The 25,325-nt window shown below is 34.6% G+C and overlaps 1 protein-coding gene and 1 pseudogene across 1 annotated transcript in view; one reads left to right on the forward strand and one right to left on the reverse strand.

Moving 5' to 3' along the window:
* Positions 1–25,325, reverse strand: part of MACROD2 (mono-ADP ribosylhydrolase 2) — a 2,426,984-nt gene that overhangs the window by 1,872,601 nt on the left and 529,058 nt on the right. The window lies entirely within an intron of this gene.
* Positions 4,153–4,719, forward strand: LOC130453781 (ras-related protein Rab-18-like; annotated as a pseudogene).

Genomic DNA, 25,325 nt, shown 5'->3' on the forward strand with positions numbered 1-25,325 from the left:
CAGTGAATGGATTATGTCTAATATCATCTCAAAAAGTCTACCTAATCAAATTTTAAATGATGATGAAGGTGATGATAATAGAACATAATGAATATTACTTAGAGCTGGATTGTTTCTCTTGCAAAGTATATTTTGGCTTGCATGTTTCTGAGATTGACCATGTTTGACACCTTAGTTGCTTGCCAAGGATAATAGTAGTATCTTCCTACACATTTCTTGGAGGCTACGTGTCTTATCTCTTTCTTCATCACTTTAAAGTTAATAATGTTTCTCTAATACCTACCACAGGCTTTCAAAAGTTACTGTTAACAAACAAAGCATTTAGTTATTATGAAATACACATTATTACTATCCATAGAAGTTATCGCTTACACCTTGCTAGATTGCTTAGTTATTTTGATTCAATTAGACACAAAACAAAATATGAAAAGTATAGCTCACTTGTTCTCCTTTGCTTAGAAACCACATCCCATAATTAAATTGAAATATGGAAGATATATTTATAAAAACAATGAGGATTGAAGGAGGTTAATTCACTTCACTCACTTGACTATCACTTTCAAGTTACAGCTGAATCATAACCATTAAAGAAAACTGTAGGCTGTAATAACATTAAATCACCTTAGTCTAAGGGCTGCTGGCAGATTACAACAGATGACTCTAAGATATAAAGGAAAGAATAATACTGTAAGCACAAAATTTCATAGTTGGAACATAACAGAGAACATTTAGTCTAAACAAAACCAGGGAAAGAATCTCCAGGACAACACATTCAGACTTTGCTTTCACACTTCTACTGTGAGAGGATCTACTATCTTTTATGGCAACCCATGTGAGTTCAAATGGTTTGTAACCTTTAAAAGTGCATATTCATCATTTGCTTTTATATCACATTCATACCCAATATGCAGGAGTTGCTAGATTCAAGAGTACTTCCAATATCAGAAACTATATGAATTCAATATCTTTTTATTCAATATATTTTTATTGTCAACAATTTAAAAATTTGCTATCTAATTTTCTATGAACTTTATGCCAGATCTTCATCTGTTGTATATAGTTTTCCTCCAATTGAACTATTTTCTAGTACTCAATTGGACTTAAATTTGAATGAAAAAAAATTTAATATAATTCAAAATAGATAAGAGGAATATAATGACTTTTGGTAGAGAAGGAACAATTAAAAGAACAAAGAGAATGATATGATATCCTCTAATTATATTATTTATTAAGATTATAGCATTGTGTGACCAAAGCATTTTAAGTTGCAAAAGAATCTTGATCAGTGACTTAATTACTAAGAGTAAGGACTACAAGTGGTGGATGTCAACCAACCCTCACTCTTCTCTCCTCCTATTTTCCTTCCTCTTTCTCCTTTTTTCATTATCCCTCTCTTTCATCTTCCTTTTCTTTCTCTCTCCTTTCTTTCCTTCTTATTCTCTCTTCTCTTTTCCTCTTACTCTATGTTCTCTTACTTCCCTTCTTATCTTCCTTCTCCCTCTCCAACTTTTTTCACTTGCTACCCCTATTCTTCTACAGTTGAGAAAGCTTAGATTTCTCAAAGATTTTTTAAAAATCTGTATTATGTTTCATAAAGTTGATGAAAGCTAGAGAAAATTGCATAAAAATGCAATTGAAAATACATTTTTCAGAAAAGTAAGAACTGGGGACAGCTAGGTGACTCAGTGGATTGAAAGCCAGGACAAAAGATGGGAAGTCCTAGGTTCAAATCTGGCCTCAGACACTTCCTAGCTGTGTAACCTTGAGCAAATCATTTGACCCCCATTGCCTAGCTTTTACTGCTCTTCTGTCTTAGAAACAATACACAGTATGGATTCTAAGATTGAAGATAGGGGTTAAAAAATCAAGAACAAAAAATAATAAAAAGTAAGAAATAACTTTTCTTAAAGATAAAAACTTAATCCTGAGCCATAAAAAGGCAAATAACACTATTCATTTGAGCTAGAAGAAACATCCAAAGATCTTCAATTGAGTTTGCTTCAGAGAGAAGGAAAATCAAACTCAGAAACATTTGATGCCTTGCCCAAGGACACATGTGTAAAACAAGGTAGAGATTGTATTTGAACCCAGGTCTTCTGACACCAAATGCACCAAACTCTTTCCTGTAACACAAAATGCCGCAAATTCTTCTGTCTCGTATAATCTTTATTGAAATCATAATAAAATTATTGGGTAGTAGGTGCGACTTCATTTAAAAATTCACTAGTCAGAATAACTGGCAAAGGTCCTGGATGAAGTGGAAGACTATGGCTTCTTCAATGTTTGACCAAGTTCTAAGTGCTGTGTAGCACATACTCCAACTGCCTTCACAGTCACTGGAACAAACTGTTTTCACTAATCCATTCCTTTAGAGGAACTCGTCATATGCTTGAGTTAGAAATCCTCCTAACTCAATGAGGGATTTGAGGCCTTTTGATTACCCACAACTTAGTTTAGATCATCTGCTGATATGGTTTGACCAACATGTGTCCACTCTGTATGCTATAGTTTCTTGGAGACATAGGTAAGAGTTGTGGGAAAAAATGGAAATATGGTGCTGCCATCACAATTAAGTGAGGAGGTTCAGTAAAGAAAAAAAGCAGGTGAAAATGTCTCTACAACACAAATGTATAATAATATAAGTGTGCTCTTCAAGAATACAAAATATTCAAAAATAATGTATTTGTATCATAAAATTTTCAAGTTAGAATGAAACAGATCATGTAGTTACACTGTTGTATAATACTGATGAGAAAAATTAGGCCAAAAAGTACAGGTGACTTGGCCAAAGTTATGAAAATAGACAAACATGAGATTAGAATTCAGATGTCCACATTCCATGACTGGTAGCTTTTTATGTTGTTTCTTTCATTGAAAAAAAATAGGGTTTGGTTATTTTTGGAACAAAGGTTTCTCCACTTTTTAAGCTTATTTAAAATTATTTTTGTTATTTATTTCTACATCACCTTCATTCCTGAAAATATTCATTCCCTTCCTGTACAAAGGAATTCCTTCCTTCCAGCAGTAAAAAAAAGGGGGGGAGGAAGAATTCAGCAAAATCTACCAACATATTAACCAAATTCAATAGTATTTATAATATCTCACATGTATCACTCCCCACTTCAGCAATGAGAGGAAAGAAGGTCCTTATCTCAGTGTCACCAGGGCCATGGTGTTTAGGTGTTTAGACAATGTTCAGTTTCATTTTTATTGTTAATCCCATTTATATTGCTATAGTTATTTTGAATACTGTCTTTTCCTAGTTTTATTTTATTTTATTGCAATTAATATATCTTTCCATTTTTCTCTGAATTCTATGTATTTGTCATGCCTAATGGCTCAAAATAATTACACTATATTTATAGATGATTATCTATCCATTCTCAAATCAATGAGCATATATTTTGTTTCCCATTTTTTGCTACCCTAAAGAATGCTACAATGAATATATACATATAGAGGCAGCTGGATGGCACATTGGATAAAGTTCTGAGATTGGAAGTGAATAAATACACTTGAATTGAATTCTAATCTCAGATATTACTGCCTGATTGACCCTGGGAAGGTCACAACTTCCAGAGTTTTTTTAAGGATAAAATATTTTCAAAGTGTTTTGTAAATATTAAACTAACTTTAATTTTAATGCTAGCTAATATTATTAATATCATCATCATTATTATTTATACATATGAATAGATATGGTCTTTCTTTTTGTCATTAATCCTCTCGAACTATATGCCTAGCAAAAGAATCTCTGGATTAAAGGCTATGGGCATTTTCATCACTTTCTGCACACAGTTTCAAATTATAAATACTTAGACTAATTCAGAGCTCTATCTTTAAAACTGCTTCTATGCAAGTTTCTTTAAAAAGAAAACAACAACCCCATCATATTTAAAGAATAATCATTTACAATTTTTATCTGGATACAATTTTGCAGGAATATATGTATTTGTATATGTTTATATTTGTGCATTCTGGAAAAGAACTGTTTAAAAAAGAAATGTTTAAACCAAAAAAATTACCCAATAAGAAATATTCTCTAACAGAGATTTTCCTAACTTCAAAACCAGGTATCTTTTTGATATACCATACTGCATCTCTTTTGCAAAAACCAAGTATACCATTCAGGAGCTACAACCAGGAGCCAGAATGGATGAGGATGTATGGACCACCCTGAAGATCCTGATCACTGGGGAGAAGAGTATGGGCAAATCCAGGTGTTGACTTCAAGGTGAAGAAGTTATCAGTTGATGGCAATAAAGCTAAACTTTCAGTATGGGTACTGATGGTCAGGATTGCTTCAGGACACTGATACCTAGCTATTACCAAGGTGCACAGGGTGTTATATTAGTTTATGATGTTACAAGAAGAGATACTTTTGTTAATCTGGATAATTGGTTAAGTGAATTGGAAACATACTGCATGAGAAATAACAGTAAAAATGCTAGTTGGAAGCAAAATTGATAAGGAAAACCATGAAGTTGATAGAAATGAAGGGTTAAAATTTGCACAAAAGTATTCCATGCTATTTATAGAGGCTAATACAAAAACTCGTGATGGTGTACAATGTGCCTTTGAAGAACTCCTGGACTCTGGGAGAGCAAAAACCAGAATAAAGGAGTAAGGCTTTCACAAAGGGAAGAAAGCTATAGAGGAACTTCTGATGGATATTTCTATTTTATAAACTCTGGGAAGGTCTACCTTTTGCGTTTTTGATCAGAGAGTGTCATCTTCCTGTATATAAACTCCTTGACTGCTATTTTAGGGACCTTGCAGATTGCACATATTTGTTTTGTATCATGGAGATGAACATTTATAAGAAAACACTGATCAGCTTTCCTAGGTAAAATGTTTATACTAAGCATACACAAACTACAACTTTCAGTCTTTTTTTTTATGTAACATAAAATGGATGTGAATTACTCAGTGCACTCGTTTTTATGAGCTACAGTGAACACGTATTTTTTTAATCCAGCCAACAAATATCTGTTGTGAAGCTGTCTGTCTGCATTTTCTTCTCCTGTTGGTTAATTTTGTGTGATTATTGAATTGTTTTGTATAACTTCTAGACACTCTGGGAGCTATAAGTGATGAATTCCTTTGCAGGTTTAACATTTCTTACAGCTTTTCAAGGAAGATGTTACAGATTTTCTTTTTTAAGAACTTAACAAAAAATGTCACCTTCATTTCTCTGATGATGCTTCTGAACTAGCAGTGAAATAACATAATTAGGACTTACTTTTTAATTCACTTCAATGAATGACTCAGTTGCCTAACTAGACTTTTAAACCTGTGATATATATTAGATTCACGGCCCTTTTGCGCTGTAGGTTTTGTAATGCAGCCTATAACAGTGGCAGTCAAGTTTTTCCCTGCCACTTTGTTCCAGAGGAATATGAAATTAGTGTGTTCATTGTGATTTGTTCATAATAGTACTTAGCACATATTAAAGCCATTTTTCATAAATATTGGTAGTTTTTGTCCAAATATCTCAACTGTAGCTTGTTTGTTATGAAGATATGTATCATATGATCACTTTAAATGGCTAGTTGATATTCTGAACCTTAGTTCCAGGTATTTGGGGTCTGGGAGAAAGCACCAAGGTACAGTTTGAGAAAAGGCATTCTATAGGTTCTGGATTCTGATGTATGCAGAAATACTATTGCAATGAAAATCTTGAATTCACTGTAACAAGTTGCAGCGGTTTCTCAAAACTCACTTGTACAGACTAATAAATCTTTTTCAAGTTAAAAAGAAGTACACCTAAAAGAAACACACCTCTCCTCAAATATGTAGGTTCTAAAAGTACACAAAAGATGGGTTAAATGATATGAGATGGGGTAAATTTGGAATGACAATAAATTTTAAATGAAAATATCACATAGAAAAAAAAAGTCTGGATGTGTGTTCTTCATGCCAAACTCTTGAGGCAGGTTGGTAACAGGTGGTGCTAATACTCTTTGACACAGGATTTTCTTTGCTCCAGGAACTTAAAATAGGGGTAAAAGGATTATGAAAATGACTTCACCTGACCCAACAATGCCCCTGTCTTTTGTCAGCCATCATGTTGATTTTAGAATAAGTCAGTATAACATTTCAATCACCATGCTGCTGATTTACTTTTTTACACCTGTCAAAGCTGAAGGCAAATGTGTTCCCAGAGCAATTCCATTTGAAGGAAATATATGGAAATTAGAAATAGACTACATTCTATAAGGGACTGTCAGTTCTGTAAGACTTTGCAAACTCTCTTTTCTATTAAGTCAGAAAATAGAAAAAGAAGGTAAGGGCAAAGGTCAAGGTATAGTATCCCTAGTGAAATTTCAGTTTGACAGCCTCCCAAGTCACCACACTGACAGAAGAACTTTTCCTTGTCTTGACATAAGAATTTCCTAATTTTCAATTGTGTTTATAGTTTATTCAATAAAAATAAGAAAATGAATGTGAATACATTCACAGCAATGATAAATGTGAAGATCTCCTGACAGCATCTCACTTTCATTTTTATTATTCTTTATTTTATAATAAACTTTGCTCCTTTGAGCCCAAATTAGAAACATATGGTATTGATTCCATATTACTAACTTAAGAAGGCATTACTTTAACATTAGTCCTTTAAAATATGTGCAAATAAAATTATATTAATAGAAAATATTGAATCCAGGCAATAATTCAGTATGTGCCAACAATGCCCCTGGCATTTATTATATGTCATTGGAAAGAATCCTTGGATGATTAAAAAACCATAGGAGGATCATACATGAATCACATAGAGTGAGTTTCTGGAAAACTAGCTTCTATTAGGACAAACATACATTCCTTCCATTCTGCTTTTCAATTCTAGTAATCAAAACAAATATATATTGTACCCATTGTCACAGAAATTCATCTATCTATATTTGCTATAGAAAATTTATACTTTCTGCTATATAAATGGAAGAACATGAATAATATCTAATTTTCCAAAATATGCCAGCCACAATGTTTTGTTAAAATAGAGAATTCACAATATATGTTGAATATGTTTATATTTTACTCTTTAAAAAGTAGTGGAATTTTAAAATTAGCTTTATTGTTTTAAAAAATCATTTCTTTTTAAGCCTTATGAAAGCTTAATCTTTAGTTTAGGACTTCCGGTCAAGATGGCGGCTTAGAGAAAGCTAAAGTTCAGATTTTTGGAAAACCTTTCCCGACCAATCTCAAACTATAAGCTCCTAAGGCACAGAAATTCAAAACAATCAACAGCACAGACCCTGGGAATCCTCCTCCTGGACCTGGACCTGGATCAAAAGGTACGGCCCCCCGCAAAAGCCAGAACCCGAGATCACTTGGACCTAAGGGGTAGGAGCGCAGAGTCCAAGGCTCCGGGAAGCCGCAGCCCTGCCCCACTCAGAGAGCAGGGTCCTCTGAAACAACAGCAACCCTCAGGGCCGACAAAACAGCCTCACGGCCAGTTATTCTGAAGGCAACTTCCGGAAAGCAACCCGACCCAGTCGAGGGGGCACCTTAGCAGCAGGGAAACAGAGAGAACCGGGGGAGATTGTGGCCCCCTGGTCTGACCCTTCCTTTCCAGTTCCAGTGAAAGACATTGCCTGAAGGCATACACTGTTTAACCCAGGGAAAGCTCATAGAACCGACAATCTGCCCAGGACTAAAGCCTCTGAACACCAGACAGAGATAAGAAAGCTAATCCTCCACATTCAGAGATGGCAAACTCCACAGAAGCACAGAAGCCCCAAAATCCCAAGAAAAATAAGAAGAAAGGGGCAACTTTGGACACATTCTATGGAGCCAAAATCCAAAATACAGAGGAGATAGAAGACGATACGCAAGAAAATGCCCCGAAACCTTCCAAAGGAAATGGAAACTCTCCACAAACCCATGAAGAATTTGAATCAGAAATGACCAAAAAGATGGAAGCCTTCTGGGAGGAAAAGTGGGAAATAATGCAAAAGGAATTCACGCATATACAAAACCAATTTGACCAAAGTGAAAAGGAAAACCAGGCTTTAAAGGCCAGAATCAGGCAGCTGGAAGACAACGATCGTGTAAAAGAGCAAGAATTAATAAAGCAAAGCCAAAATACCAAGAAATTAGAAGAGAACATAAAATATCTCACCGACAAGGTGACAGATCTGGAAAATAGAGGCAGAAGAGATAATTTAAGAATAATTTGACTTCCAGAAAAGCCAGAAATAAACACCAAACTCGACATCGTGATACAAGATATAATCAAAGAAAATTGCCCAGAGATTCTAGAACAAGGGGGCAATACAGCCACTCATAGAGCTCACAGAACACCTTCTACACTAAACCCCAAAAAGACAACTCCCAGGAATGTAATTGCCAAATTCCAAAGCTATCAAACAAAAGAAAAAATCCTACAGGAAGCCAGAAAAAGACAATTTAGATATAAAGGAATGCCAATCAGGGTCACACAAGACCTTGCAAGTTCTACTCTGAATGATCGTAAGGCATGGAACATGATCTTCAGAAAGGCAAGAGAGCTGGGTCTTCAACCAAGAATCAGCTACCCAGCAAAACTGACTATATACTTCCAAGGGAAAGTATGGGCATTCAACAAAATAGAAGACTTCCAACTTTTTGCAAAGAAAAGACCAGAGCTCTGTGAAAAGTTTGATACTGAAAAACAAAGAGCAAGGAATACCTGAAAAGGTAAATATTAAGGAAAAGGGAAAAATGTTATCTTCTTCTTTTACTCAAACTCTCTTCTATAAGGACTACATTTATATCAATCTATGTATACTAATATGTGGGGGAAAATGTAATGTATAAATAGGGGGTAAAGAAAGACCAAATAGAATAATCTTTTTCACAAAAAGATTTTCACATGGGAAGGGGAGGGGAAGAAAACTCCTATAAGAAGGAGAGGAAGAGAGGGTTTTTTTTTTACTTAAACCTTAATCTCAGGGAAATCAACTCTGAGAGGGAAAAACATCCAGATCCATTGGGATCTTGAATTCTATCTTACCCAACAAGGGTAGGGAGAAGGGAAAACCAAGGGGGGGGGAGGGGGAGAGGGAAAACAAAAAGGGAGGGAAAGAGAGGGGGGAGGGGGAAGGAACAAAAAGGGAGGGAATAAAAAGGGAAACATCAAGGGAGGGGACAAGGGGGACTGATTCAAAGTAAATCACTGGACTAAAAGGTAGAGCCAAAGAAGAAAAGGTTAGAATTAGGGAAGGATATCAAAATGCCAGGGAGTCCACAAATGACAATCATCACTTTGAATGTGAATGGGATGAACTCACCCATAAAACGTAGACGAATAGCAGAATGGATTAGAATCCAAAACCCTACCATATGTTGTCTTCAAGAAACACACATGAGGCGGGTAGACACCCACAAGGTCAGAATTAAAGGATGGAGTAAGACCTTCTGGGCCTCAACTGACAGAAAGAAGGCAGGAGTGGTAATCATGATATCTGATAAAGCCAATGCAAAAATAGACCTGATCAAAAGGGATAGGGAAGGTAATTATATTTTCTTAAAAGGGACTTTAGACAATGAGGAAATATCATTAATCAACATGTATGCACCAAATAATATAGCACCCAAATTTCTAATGGAGAAACTAGGAGAATTGAAGGAAGAAATAGACAGTAAAACCATATTAGTGGGAGACTTAAACCAACCATTATCAAATTTAGATAAATCAAATCAAAAAATAAATAAGAAAGAGGTAAAAGAAGTGAATGAAATCTTAGAAAAATTAGAATTAATAGACATATGGAGAAAAATAAATAGGGATAAAAAGGAATACACCTTCTTCTCAGCACCACATGGCACATTCACAAAAATTGACTATACATTAGGTCATAGAAACATAGCACACAAATGCAGAAAAGCAAAAATAATGAATGCAGCCTTCTCAGATCACAAGGCAATAAAAATAATGATTAGTAATGGTACATGGAAAACCAAATCTAAAACCAATTGGAAATTAAACAATATGATACTCCAAAACCATTTAGTTAAAGAAGAAATCATAGAAACAATTAATAATTTCATTGAGGAAAATGACAATGGCGAGACATCCTTTCAAACCTTTTGGGATGCAGCCAAAGTGGTAATCAGAGGTAAATTCATATCCCTGAATGCTTATATTAACAAACAAGGGAGAGCAGAGATCAATCAATTGGAAATGCAAATGAAAAAACTCGAAAGCGATCAAATTAAAACCCCCCAGCAGAAAATCAAACTAGAAATCCTAAAAATTAAGGGAGAAATTAATAAAATCGAAAGTGATAGAACTATTGATTTAATAAATAAGACAAGAAGCTGGTACTTTGAAAAAGCAAACAAAATAGAGAAAGTACTGGTCAATCTAATTAAAAAAAAGGAAGGAAGAACAGCAAATTAACAGCATTAAAGATGAAAAGGGGGATAGCACCTCCAATGAAGAGGAAATTAAGGCAATCATTAGAAATTACTTTGCCCAATTATATGGCAATAAATACACCAATTTAGGAGAAATGGATGAATATATACAAAAATACAAACTGCCTAGACTAACAGAAGAGGAAATAGAATTCTTAAATAATCCCATATCAGAAAATGAAATCCAACAAGCCATCAAAGAACTTCCTAAGAAAAAATCCCCAGGGCCTGATGGATTCACCAGTGAATTCTATCAAACATTCAGAGAACAGTTAATCCTAATACTATACAAACTATTTGACATAATAAGCAAAGAGGGAGTTCTACCAAACTCCTTTTACGACACAAACATGGTACTGATTCCAAAATCAGGCAGGTCAAAAACAGAGAAAGAAAACTATAGACCAATCTCCCTAATGAATATAGATGCAAAAATCTTAAATAGGATACTAGCAAAAAGACTCCAGCAAGTGATCAGAAGGATCATTCACCATGATCAAGTAGGATTTATACCAGGGATGCAGGGCTGGTTCAACATTAGGAAAACCATCCACATAATTGACCACATCAACAAGCAAACCAGCAAGAACAACATGATTATCTCAATAGATGCAGAAAAAGCCTTTGATAAAATACAACACCCATTCCTAATAAAAACACTAGAAAGCATAGGAATAGAAGGGTCATTCCTAAAAATAATAAACAGTATATATCTAAAACCATCAGCTAATATCATCTGCAATGGGGATAAACTAGATGCATTCCCAATAAGATCAGGAGTAAAACAAGGATGCCCATTATCACCTCTACTATTTGACATTGTACTAGAAACACTAGCAGTAGCAATTAGAGAAGAAAAAGAAATTGAAGGCATCAAAATAGGCAAGGAGGAGACCAAGTTACCACTCTTTGCAGATGACATGATGGTCTACTTAAAGAATCCTAGAGACTCAACCAAAAAGCTAATTGAAATAATCAACAACTTTAGCAAAGTTGCAGGATACAAAATAAACCCACATAAATCATCTGCTTTTCTATATATCTCCAACACAGCTCAGCAGCAAGAACTAGAAAGAGAAGTTCCATTCAAAATCACCTTAGACAAAATAAAATACCTAGGAATCTACCTCCCAAGACAAACACAGGAACTATATGAACACAACTACAAAACACTCGCCACACAACTAAAACTAGACTTGAGCAAATGGAAAAACATTAACTGCTCATGGATAGGACGAGCCAATATAATAAAAATGACCATCCTACCCAAACTTATTTATCTATTTAGTGCCATACCCATTGAACTACCAAAATACTTCTTCACTGATTTAGAAAAAAACATAACAAAGTTCATTTGGAAGAACAAAAGATCAAGGATATCCAGGGAAATAATGAAAAAAAACACATATGATGGGGGCCTTGCAGTCCCTGACCTTAAACTATATTACAAAGCAGCAGTCATCAAAACAATTTGGTACTGGCTAAGAAACAGAAAGGAAGATCAGTGGAATAGACTGGGGGAAAACGACCTCAGCAAGACAGTATACGATAAACCCAATGATTCCAGCTTTTGGGACAAAAATCCACTATTCGATAAAAACTGCTGGGAAAATTGGAAGACAGTGTGGGAGAGACTAGGAATAGATCGACACCTCACACCCTACACCAAGATAAATTCAAAATGGGTGAGTGACTTAAACATAAAGAAGGAAACCATAAGTAAATTGGGTAAACACAGAATAGTATACATGTCAGTCCTTTGGGAGGGGAAAGGTTTTAAAACCAAGCAAGATATAGAAAGAATCACAAAATGTAAAATAAATAATTTTGACTACATCAAACTAAAAACTTTTGTACAAACAAAACCAATGAAACTAAAATCAGAAGGGAAACAACAAATTGGGAAAAATCTTCATAGAAAAATCTGACAAAGGTTTAATTACTCATATTCATAAAGAGCTAAATCAACTGTACAAAAAATCAAGCCATTCTCCAATTGATAAATGGGCAAGGGACATGGATAGGCAGTTCTCAGATAAAGAAATCAAAACTATTAATAAGCACATGAAGAAGTGTTCTAAATCTCTTATAATCAAAGAGATGCAAATAAAAACAAATCTGAGGTATCACCTCACACCTAGAAGATTGGCTAACATAACAGCAAAGGAAAGTAATGAATGCTGGAGGGGATGTGGCAAAGTAGGGACATTAATTCATTGCTGGTGGAGTTGTGAACTGATCCAACCATTCTGGAGGGCAATTTGGAACAATGCCCAAAGGACAACAAAAGAATATCTACCCTTTGATCCAGCCATAGCACTGCTGGGTCTGTACCCCAAAGAGATAATGGACCAAAAGACTTGTACAAAAATATTCATAGCTGAGCTCTTTGTGGTGGCCAAAAACTGGAAAACGAGGGGATGCCCATCAATTGGGGAATGGCTGAGCAAATTGTGGTATATGTTGGTGATGGAATACTATTGTGCTAAAAGGAATAATAAAGTGGAGGAGTTCCATGGAGACTCGAACAACCTCCAGGAAGTGATGCAGAGCGAGAGGAGCAGAACCAGGAGAATATTGTACACAGAGACTAATACACTGTGGTATAATTGAACGTAATGGACTTCTCCATTAGTGGCGGTGTAATGTCCCTGAACAATTTGCAGGGATCTAGGAGAAAAAAAAACACTATTCATAAGCAAAGGATAAACTATGTGAGTAGAAACACCGAGGAAAAGCAACTGCCTGAATACAGTGGTTGAGGGGACATGAAAGAGGAGAGGCTCTAAATGAACACTCTAATGCAAATATTATCAACATAGCAATGGGTTCAAATCAAGAAAACATGTAATACCCAGTGGATTTACGCATTGGCTATGGGGGGTGGGGGGAGGAAAAGAAAATGATCTATGTCTTTAATGAATAATGCTTGGAAATGATCAAATAAAATATAATAAAATTCAAAAAAAAAGAGAAAAAAAATCTTTAGTTTAGCAAAAGCAGGAGAACTAGAATAATGACATGGGGCTAGCATAACTATAACATTACCATATTTGTACCACAATCTCGCCTACTATTTTGCTTATATGTAGGAAAATCTGTCTTTCCTTCCAATAAAATTTTATTACTTGCCTATTATGTGCAGGTACTCTGCACACTGTAGGTACTCAAGATGTAAGTCCAGAAACAAAATAATCCCTGAACTTAGCAAATGTATATTTTACTATATCATATAAATCAGTGTAATTAAATAATCATCTCATCTTTTCTCCTACCCAATCTTACCTCTCCTAGCTGCTGAAAGGTTCATGGGAAGTGAGGAAAGGTAAAGAGCAGAAAAATATGTTATTGCTATAGACAATCACTTCTTTCTTCTTTCTACTATTGACATGAATGCTCATTTCTTTGGAAGGGTAGTAAGGAGTTCAAGTTGATTGGCTAAAGAAGAGAAGAATAACAGTGCACAAAAAAATTGAATATTTTCATGTGTACTGCTACTAGGACTGGTAAGGAGAAACACTACTTCACTTCACCAATTTCTGCTTGGGGTCATTTGGGAGATGGTAGTTTCTACTAAAATGCTTATTTGTGACTTCTTAAATGGAGAAATGGATTTTTTCACATATTCCATACATCATACATGTATATGTGGGAGAGAAAGAGAGAGAGAAAAAGAGAGAGGGAGAGAGAGAGAGAGAGAGAGAGAGAGAGAGAGAGAGAGAGAGAGAGAGAGAGAGAGAGAGAGAGAGAGTTAAGAAGGAAATGTGATAATACTCTAACTGGTTAATGTGTGGGAGAGAGATTGAGCTTGAAAGCTACTGGTAGGGTGGCCAAAAAAAACACCATGACAGAGGCCTACCAAGATCTACAAACCTATTTACCAACATTTAACTTAAAAATAAGCATAAAATGTCACCAGCTTCAACTATCTTCATAATGCTGGCAAAAATGAATTTGAAACTGAACATGTTGAGAAAAACACAGGCATGAAGCGACGCTCCAGTCAGATGTACATTTTGATTTAACACAGATGGATACCAAGTGATTTTGCCAATTCTAAATGTTCCCAATGAGGCTCTCACAAATAGCTCTGTTCCCCTAGTAGTATACAACTTCAGCCAAAAGTGTTGCAAATATATAATAAATGTTTTGATTCAAATGTACCCAATCCATACCAAAGGTTTCTGAGTTAACTGAATTTAGGCACACTAAAACTGAATTTTTTTTTCTGTTAAATGTCTACAAGGTCTGATTAATTTTTAAATTATACAATATTAAAATTTTTAATTTATTTTACTAGTGATATAAATATATGTACATATAGTCTCTCTCATATATATATATGTATATATACATATAAAGAGAGTGTTTTTTAAAATCACTCTATCAATTAGGTAATCAAGGTTAAGTTATATCCAAAATTCCTTGAAAAATTAATATATGCCTTTAAGTTATTATAGTTAATAAATTATATCTATACACCCTTTAATACCTCATACTCATTTCCCATATATTTGAAACAATGAATTATAAAAATCATGGAGAATTTTTAGGCCATAGAGGAGAGGTGCTAGGAGGGACATGGATCATATATCATATATATCATATTCACATATCTGCAGAGTGAATGTGTGATATTGCAGATGAAATTTGTTGTGATTCACATAAAGAGCAAGACAATCAGAGCTTTGCCCCAATTATCAGAATATAGACGACACAAAATATTGTTAATATAATTATCAAATTCCCTTTTTATTTGACAAAGTGTCTACTTAATTATCTCTCCTTTTGGATTGCAAAATTGACTCAAGGATGAATTTGTGCTGTTTTCTCTGAACAGGATGCTGACCCCAAGCAACTAAAATTGTTGCTTGTGACTCTGGATTTGTTCTACATGGGTTGGACTAGAGAATATATGACATCCATAGCAAAGCTGATAATCTATTATTTAATTTAAACCCCTTTCCCAACAAATTGATATTCTGAATTATTCCTATCATCTTTTGATGGCAAATTTCAAAATTTTGGAGTTAGTGAGAGTCTCTTTGGGGACAATAAAGGTTTTAAAAATGTCAGTTACCTGAGTATAAAGTATTGTTAATATTTTTAGTCACTTGTAGAGTGCAAAGAAAGGGAAGAGTAGTAACCAGATCTGAGATTTCTATAAGGAATTTCTTTTTTTAATATTTTTAAATTTTTAAATTTTTTAACATTTTATTTAATTATTCAATTTAGAACATTTTCCCTTGGTTACAAGAATCATATTCTCCCCCCATCCCCTTTAGCCGACATGCAATTCCACTGGATTTTACATGTTTCCTTGATCAAAACCTATTTCCATGTTGATAATGTTTGCACTAGGAAATTTAGAGTCTACATCCACAATCATATCCCCATTGACCCATGTAGTCAAGCAGTTGTTTTCTCCTGTGTTCCTACTCCCAGTTTTTCCTCTGAATGTAGATAGTGTTCTTTCTCATAAATCCCTCTGAATTGTTCTGGATTACTGCATTGTCACTAATGGAGAAGTCCATTACATTGGATTGTACCACAGTGTATCAGTCTCTGTGTACAATGTTCTCCTCTTTCTGCTCCTTTTGCTCTGCATCAATTCCTGGAGGTCATTCCAGTTCACATAGGATTCCTCCAGTTCATTATTCCTTTGAGTAAAATAGTTTTCCATCACCAATATATACCACAATTTGCTCAGCCATTCTCCATTTGGAGGGCATCCCTTCATTTTCCAAATTTTTGCCACCACAAAGAGTGCAGTTATGAATATTCTTGTACAAGTTTTTTTCCTTGTTATCTCTTTAGGGTACAAAACCAGTAGTGCTATGGCTGGATCAAAGGACAGACAGTCTTTTAGTGCCCTTTAGGCATAGTTCCAAATTGCCTTCCAGAATGGTTAGATAAATTCACAACTCCACCACCAATGCACTAATGTCCCAACTTTTGATATCCCCTTCAACATTCATTACTTTCCTTTGTTGTCATGTTAGCTAATCAGCTAGGTATGAGGTGTTGCCACAGAGTTGTTTTGATTTGCATTTCTCTGATTATAAGAGATTTAGGACATTTTTTCATGTGCTTATTAGTAGTTTTGATTTCTTTATCTGAAAATTGTCTATTCATGTCCCTTGCTCATTTATAAATTGGAGAATAGCTTGATTTTTTATACAATTGATTTAGCTCTTTATAAATTTGAGTAATTAGACATTTGTCAGAGGTTTTTGTTATGAAAAAATTTTCTCAATTTGTTGTTTCCCTTCTAATTTTGGTTGCATTGGTTTTGTTTGTACAAAACCTTTTTAATTTAATGTAATAAAATTATTGATTTAACATTTTATGATTTTTTCTAAGTCTTGCTTGGTCTTAAAATCTTCCCTTTCCCAAAGATCTGACATGTATACTATTCTGTTTTCACCTAATTCACTTATAATTTCCTTCTTTATATTCAGGTCATTCCCCCATTCTGAGTTTATCTTGGTGTAGGGTATGAGATGTTGATCCAACCCTAATCTCTCTCATACTGCCTTCCAATTTTCCCAGCTGTTTTTTTTTTATCAAATAGTTGAGTTTTGTCCCAAAAGATGAGATCTTTGGGCTTATCATAGACTGTCTTGCTGAGGTCATTTACCCCAAGTCTATTCCACTGATCTTTCTTTCTAAGGAATTTCTTATTGTGAAACTCCTTCTACTAATGCATATCACAACAATTCTACTATTTATAGCCTAGAAAATTCACTAAGGACACAAGAGCCCAAATACTCTTAATAAATGTCATATAGCTAACACTCTGTGATGTCCTACTGCTTATGAAGCCAGCCTCTGACAATTTTGATAAGCTACTTCTATTTTTTCTATATTTTCCAATATGGGAGGAATGAGAAAATATTTGATATGAAATGATAAGAATACAGAATACTTTCTGCAATTAATTCTTTAAAAATAATGTATTTTATAAAAGTTATTTTGATGTTAATTAACCTTTGAAGCACTGATAAATTTATGAAAATAATGATAACTAACCTTTATATAGCACAACCACCTTTAGAATTGATGCTATTATTATCCCATTTTACAGATGAGAAAACTGAATCAAAGAGAGGTTAAGCGACTTGTCAAGGTCACATAACTCCAAAGTATCTGACGGTGGATTTTAACAAGGAATTACTAACTACAGGACAATTCTATGTTAGTTTTTAAGAACATGACACTATTATTACTTAGATTTTATAAAATGTTTTAATTTTGTTTCATAGAATCATGAAGCTTTTTATCTCATATCCTTCAAGAGAATAATTTATGTTGCATAGCAAATTATTCTCACAGCTCACCAGGAAAAGAAATCATACCCTATAAATGTTAACGTATTTCAGAGGTGCATTATCTTCCTTAATGAATTTGTAAGATTTTTAGTGAAATTATTCAGTAACAATTTGATAGGAAATATAACATCCAAATCAATTTCATTCAATTCAGTGATGTATAGTACTGCCCTTTGTTGCTTAAGTCTTCAAAATAAAGAAAACTTAGATGAAAATATCTATACTATTATAATAGTTATCTATTAAAAATTAATGAAAACACTTGGCTAGATGAAGTCCCATCATTGGTATGAGAAAAGTTAAAGGGAGACAGGAATACAGAGCTCTAACAATTTTGAATCATCTCTAATACTGATCCATTCTCATTGTGGGGATATCACATATTCCCAGAAATATGAAAATATAGTTTATATTTTCCTAGAATGCTATGGTTTACACAGAATTTTCCTCACAATAACTTTGAGGTTGGTCGCAAGGTAGCTATATTCTTCATTTAACTAAGGAAACAAAGATTGAGAAAAATTAAATGACTCACCATTTGCTGCTTATATGATCTAATAAAAAGTCACTCTTCCTCTTATGCTTCCATTTCCCCTTTTCTAAAAAATAAGGTGTTGGATAAAAGGAGTTTTAAGTTCCCTTACAACTCAGTCTGTCTCTGTGATCCTAACAAGAGTACATAGAGAAGAAATGTTGAATTCTAATCCTCAGTGAAAGATCTATAATTTCAGGATACAAAAAAATGGAATCTATGAATCATTTTGCAGCTCACCTAAAGTAAACATGCAATTTCTGCAAGATGCTTAATAATCAGTAAGTTTGATTCAATAAACTAGGTTTATTTTTATAATTCCCCAATTGTCCTTTCTCCATCAATGATCCACAGTTCACAAACTAAATAAATAATACTATGTGCCATTTAATTATTATTTTATGGAAGTCCTTTGGACTTTATTGACAATATATGATAAAAGATTAGTATGTGATAAGCTGAATGTATTTCAATATTCCTCTGAGTCTGAGAATTTTAATTTTTTTCATCCTAACAACCCAAATGGGATGATTGTGTCATGTTCTAAATGTAGTATGTATCTTATGTTTTAAAATTCTAATACAAATCTATTGGCAAAATTCTGAAACTTTAAGTACACAATCAACAATTCAGAATAATAGACAGTCCATATATTAAATCCAGGCAGAGACAGGGAGATTGACATTTAAAAAATGTGTAATAACATACTTTTGAGCAACAGGTGCTCCAGGTCACAACATCTGAAACATTTCTTCTAACAAAGAAAAAAAGAAAAGCATTTTAAAAAAGATTCAGTTTATCCTATTAAAAACAAATAAATGAAAAACAATTGGCTAGAATAATAGGCTGGGATAGCAGCCAAGATCGTGGCTTAGTAGCAGCAGAAGCTTAAACTGCTCTGACAATCCTTCCAAACCAATCTTTAAAAATGTCCTCAAAATAACAGAATTCAAAAAGCAAAGAGCAAGGAGTGAGGGGCTTCTACCCACCAACACAAACTGAAAGGTAGGAAGAGAATGTTGATTTTCATGGGACAAAGGGAACCAGAAACAAAACTGCAAACAGAGAAGTGTTTGAGCACCCCACTCCCCCACTTAATGTGCTAAGTTTTGCATTTGGGTGTAGGCTAACTTTTGGATCCCAGGACAGGAACTAAACCAGCAAAGGAGCACCTCAGATCCACCCCTAGAAGTCCCAGGTCCTAGTACTAGCCCATAGTGCAGCCCAGAAGTCTATAGTCCTGAGCCCTTTCAAGCCCGATCTGCTGTGGAACAGATATAGTCCTAGGGCACAATATGTCACACTGATGAATCCAGAAGAAGAGGAGGAAAATTCAGCAATTAGCTTTCACAGACCACATGCAAAAAAACACCTGGGACATTGAGCAAAAAGCAAAAGGAATATTTAATACTTGAAATTTTTGATGGGGACAAATAGCAAAGTATATAGTAACCAGGGTAATAACCAAGCTCAAGCAAATAAATTAGTAAATTATATGAGAAATAGTGTATGTCCAAAATATATCCAAATCCAAAATGCAAATATTCAAAGACAGGAATCCCAAAAAGGAGCACAAGCTGCATCATTAAGGTTTACTATGGGAGAAGGAAGTATAGAAACAGATACTGAAAAATTTGAAGCACAGGCTGAAGAATTTAAATTTCCTGATCCAGAAATATTAACTCCTATCATTCCAGTTTATTCTCCCCTCAATAGTAAAGAACCTCATGTTACCCTGAAAATTAACAATGTCATATATGACTGTTTATTGGACACTGGGGCATTTAGATCCATTTTGATTAATTCACCTGATTCACAGTGCAATTAAATAGGCTCAGTGAAGGTTGGGGGCATTTTGAGAACTCTTTTTGAAGTTAAAAATCTGCCACCAAGAATGGTGTCACCAGGGCCATTATCTGTTGAACACTCTTTTTTATTAATACCAAACTCCCATATAAACCTCCTAGGGAAGAGATTTGTTATACAAATTAAGAGCAACTATAGTGTGTACCCTGGATGGTGATATTTCTCTGGAATTGCCAGAAGAATCCTTGAATTTGTTCCCAGTGCTATTCTTGGAAAGTCAAGATATAGAAAAGACTCAAATCTACACAATTGCTACAGACATCCCAGAAGTTTGTGGGCAACATCTTTCACTGATGTGGGTTTATGAAAATCAGCTTTCCCTGTCCAGATTACAACCAGAGGTGGTCTAGTTCCATCAGTACAATACTATCTACTATCTAAAGAAGTCATAGAATGAATTATACCAGTGATAGAGTCCTTGCTAAAACAAAAGATAATTATCCCTTGCAAGTCAGCATATAATACACCAATGTTGCCAATCCAAAAAAAAAAGTACATGAAAATGGAAAGCTAGTGTGCAGATTTTTCCAGGATTTGAAGGCCATTACCAACCAAGTAATTAAGAGAGATCCAATGGTGCCAAGTCTCTCTACTCTAATTTCATCAATACCAAGCAATGCTAAATATTTCATGGTGGTTGAATTCTACTCTGCATTCTTTTCAATCCCAAAACACAAAGATTCCCAAAAGATTTTTGCTTTCACGTGGAAAGGTTCCCATACACATGGTGTCTTCTTCCACAAGAGCACATGGAAATTTCAATGTTGTTCTCCCAAATTTTGACTAAAGATCTAAGAATAGCAGACTGATCCATTTTGTTGAAGACTTTCTGTTAGCATTGCCCACTGCTTAAGCATGTCAGAGAGATAGTAAGCACCTGCTAATAGAATTATTCAAAAGCTGACATATGATTTCCAAATCAAAAATACAAAGGTGTCTTCTTCAAGTGGAATGCCTAGGATTTGTGCTAGCAGAATGGTCATATTACAACTCTCAGAAAAGAATTGCAGTCATCCAAAACTTAACTGCACTTAAAACAAAGAAGCAACTCAGGGCATTTTGTGGAACAACTTGGTTCTGTAGACAAAGGATTCCATGTTATGGGGAAATCACCAAACCCCTGACAGTGTTCACAAGAGACATAATATCATAACCATTGAAACTAAGTGCAAAGCATCTAACAGTCATTGTAAAAATTAAATAAGCAGGGACTTCCAGGTAAACATGGCTGCAATCTAGATGCGACTTGCTTCCCCTCCCCAGCACTGAACGAAATAGACTACCTCAAAAGAGCATAAAAATCACCTTTGGAAGAATGGAGGGACTCTCCAGTACCCCCACAGAAACAAAGGTATGTGGGGTTTGAACATTTCCACACTATAAGTAGGAGGAAAAGCTCACAAAAAAACGTGAACTGAGCCGTCCCTCCTCCCCCCCACCAAACCAAAGTAAGCTATCAAAGTGCTCACTGGGACAGCGAGTGAGTGAGGAGCTTCTCTGTCTGGGGGGGGCACACCAGGGTTCTTGGGATCTAAAGACTGCAAGGAAACAACATCTCAGGGCAATTTCACGGGAGAATAGTGCACTGAGCACAGGGGGCTGAGGAACTGAACTCAGGAGTGGTTGCACAGAGCACCTGGGCAGAGCTGAACACCTGGGTGGACTGCGCTGATCGCCTGGGTCATTGGGCTGAACACAGGGGCCCTGCGCTCTAAGAAACCTCGGAGGCTGGGGAGAACTAGTCTGAGGCAACCTAAATTAACAGAAAATCCGCCCATATCAACCAGACCCCTGTAAACCTTAAAATTTCTTAGACTTATGAATGTTGGAAATTTCCCCATTGGGAAATCTCATACTGGAAAAAATTTCCTACTGATAGTAAGAACTCTATTGGAATGTGAAACCCCTTGGCATGGGAGGATCCTTCTACCTCCCTACCTAAGACTACTTTAGGACAGAAACCTTTTGCTAAACAATGGAAAGGGCTTTGACCTATGCTTAAGCATAGAACAGGAAGTTCTTTGAGTCATGATTGATTTTAGAATTGATACAATAGAATACTTGGAATGACAGAACCAGGTCTTGAAACTACAATCTCCACCCTACTCAGAGTAAAAGGATTTAGGAAGGGCTGCAGCAAGGATCAAGATTTAATTATTTGAGAATATGACCTTTAACAGATATGTGCAAAGGGGCAGACCTCTGGGTGGTCCTGGGTTAAGCTAGAGCCACCATTGGCACAGGGAAGACATGGATTAGCTTTTAGACATGTCATTTAGCCAATCCTGGCTTAATATTAGGAAAACCATTAGCATACTTGACCATATCAATAGTCAAATAAACAAATCACATTATTATTTCACTAGATGGAGAAAAAGCCTTTGACAAAATAAAACACATATTCCTATTGAAAACACTAGAAAGCATAGGAATAAAAAGGTCTTTCCTTAAAATAATAAGTAGTATTTGTTTAAAACAATCAGCAAGTATACTATGCAATGGGGATGTTATAAACATTCCCAATGAGATCAAAAGTAAAGCAAGGATGCCCATTATCATCACTGTTACTTAACATTTTACCAGAAATGCTAGCTTTAGTAAAAACAGAAGAAAAAGGAATTGAAGAAATTAAAGAAACTAAACTACATCTCTTTGTGGATGATATAATGGTATATTTAGAGAATACTAGAAAATCAACTAAAAACTAGTTGAAATAATAATTTTAGCAAAGTTGCTGGATACAAAATAAACTCACAGAAATCATCAACATTTCTATATATTCCAGTAAAACTCAGCAGCAAGAGTTAGAAAGAGAAACTATTTATACCTGCACTTTTGTAGTGGCAAAGAATTGGAAACTTAAGGAATGTCCTTCATTTGGGAAATGACTGAACAAATTGTGATATATGATTCTGAGGGAATATTATTGTTTTATAAGGGATGCTGAACAGGATAATTTCAGAAAGTACTGGAAAGACCTACATGAACTGATGCAAAGTAAAATAAGAAGAAATAGGAAAAAAATAAACACAGAAACTGAAATATTATGGAATGATCAAATGTGATAGATTTTGCTACTAACAGCAATACAATGAGCCAGGAAAATTATGGGGCCTTATGAAAACATATGCTATCTACCTCTAGAGAAAGAAATGTTAGAGTAGAAATGCAGATGAAAACATATGATTTATCAGTTGTTTATTTGGGCATATGATTTGGGGTTTTCATTTTACAAGATTATTCACTTATAAAAATGAATAATATGGTAATGTCTTTTGTGTGATAATACATGTATAACTCAGATTGAATTGCTTTTCCACTCTGGGAGGGGGAGGGAAAAGAGGGAGAAAATACAAATCATATAAGTTTGGAAAACATGAAGAGATCTTTATTAAAATAAAATAAAGATAAAAACATTAAAAAATAATAGGCTGCTTTCTAAAAATTACCTTAAAAATGGGATCTCACTGCTTAAGTTGTGTTAACTAATGGTTCTTAACTCAACACAAATACATGAACATCTAAGAATAATAATATTCATACTAAATTGTATTTTCTGCAAATATAGAATAAACAGAAAATCCCATTTGCATTTATGGCCCTTCCACATGACTTAAAAACCATTAGAATATTTTATGACTCCATGAACCAGCCTAGTACCTTGTATCTGTTAGGTGTACAATCACTGTTTGTTGAAGGAATGAGTTGACAACAAATATAATGATTATATTCTTTGCTAAAGAAGAGTTCCTATTGTTCACTTTATCCCTAAAGGACAGTTAATACCATTCAACATATTAACAATGCCATAAATTACAGTCCTAATTTGATTACTTAGTCACTTTATTTCAAAAGACAGTAAAAGCAAGCATGCAAGTGAACAATTGAGTGTGTGTGTGTGTGTGTGTGTGTGTGTGTGTGTGTGTGTGTGTGTGTGTGTAGTGTTAAGGAGAGGGAAGATGTGAGAAAGCATTATTTTTATGGAGAAAAATTGCTCTTGAAGGAAACGGAATGTTATTTAATGCTGATTACCACATTGATTATTATATACTTAAGATAAATCTATTCTGTAATATCTATTGCATCTTTTTAGATGTTCCTCTGATTCTTTCCATCAATTACAATTTTGAAACCACAAATATTCCTACAGCTTTTCATAAAATCTTGGTTTTATCTATGATTTTGTCCTTGAAAAAGTAAAGAAAATGCAAAAAATTAAGAAAAATGTTATAGATTGTTCACATGATGTGACTAAAGGTGTCAGTGCCAGCTACATTTTGCCTCTGTATTTCACAATGTTATTTCCATGAAAGTGATATTAGTAAGAGTTAAATGAAGCATAGCTTGTCAACTTGAACAAAATTATTTGCTCTTAGGTATAATAATTAATTACAATTCTACTACACACAGCTTGTAATGAAAAAGATTAAACATATTTAATGGAAACAAATTAAAGATAAGTCATTTCTATTTCTGGTTTCCTAATGAAACCTGAGAGGTTAAGGCTATAGACCTACATTTATACCAATGGAGAAACAAGCAAATGATGTAAAACTCTATAAACACTTAAAGACCACACAAGATGTTTATACCTTGCATTTGAAAAATTATCTCTAATTAAGTGTCAAATATATCCTTAATCTAAGAGAAATCTATTTTTTAAAATCATAAAAACAAGGTTTCCTCCATTAAAGCTGAATTGAACAATATGTGGTGTTCATCTTCAGTACACCTGGAAATAATGAAGCCATTTTTTCTTTTGAATGTCAAGCCAGAAATGCTATTGTTTGATTTGAAGGTATTTTTGCATATAATGATGTGGAAAGCAACAGAACTTAGTGAAAAGAAAGCCAATTCAGCCTGAGGAAGATGAGATCAAATTCCACCTCTCACAACTACAGACAAAATTCTCAAACCTCAGTGTTCTTAGGCAACATTCTAAGGAAATAAATTGCAAAGATACCAATCAGCCAATTTTCTCCAATGTTATTAATGAACTCTCCATTGAAAAACCTAATGCTTTTTCTCAGTCCTAAGCTTTCTTGCTCTCTCTACAGCATTTAACACTGTTGGCCACATGATCCTCCTAAATACCCACTCTTCCCTGGGTTTTTATGGCACTGCTCTCTTTCACTTTTCCTACTTAGCGGTTAGGTGGCACAGTGGAAAAAATGATGGGACTGGAGTCAGGATGA

The sequence above is a fragment of the Monodelphis domestica genome, chromosome 1 (assembly GCF_027887165.1).
Source record: "Monodelphis domestica isolate mMonDom1 chromosome 1, mMonDom1.pri, whole genome shotgun sequence".
Classification (NCBI taxonomy): domain Eukaryota; kingdom Metazoa; phylum Chordata; class Mammalia; order Didelphimorphia; family Didelphidae; genus Monodelphis; species Monodelphis domestica.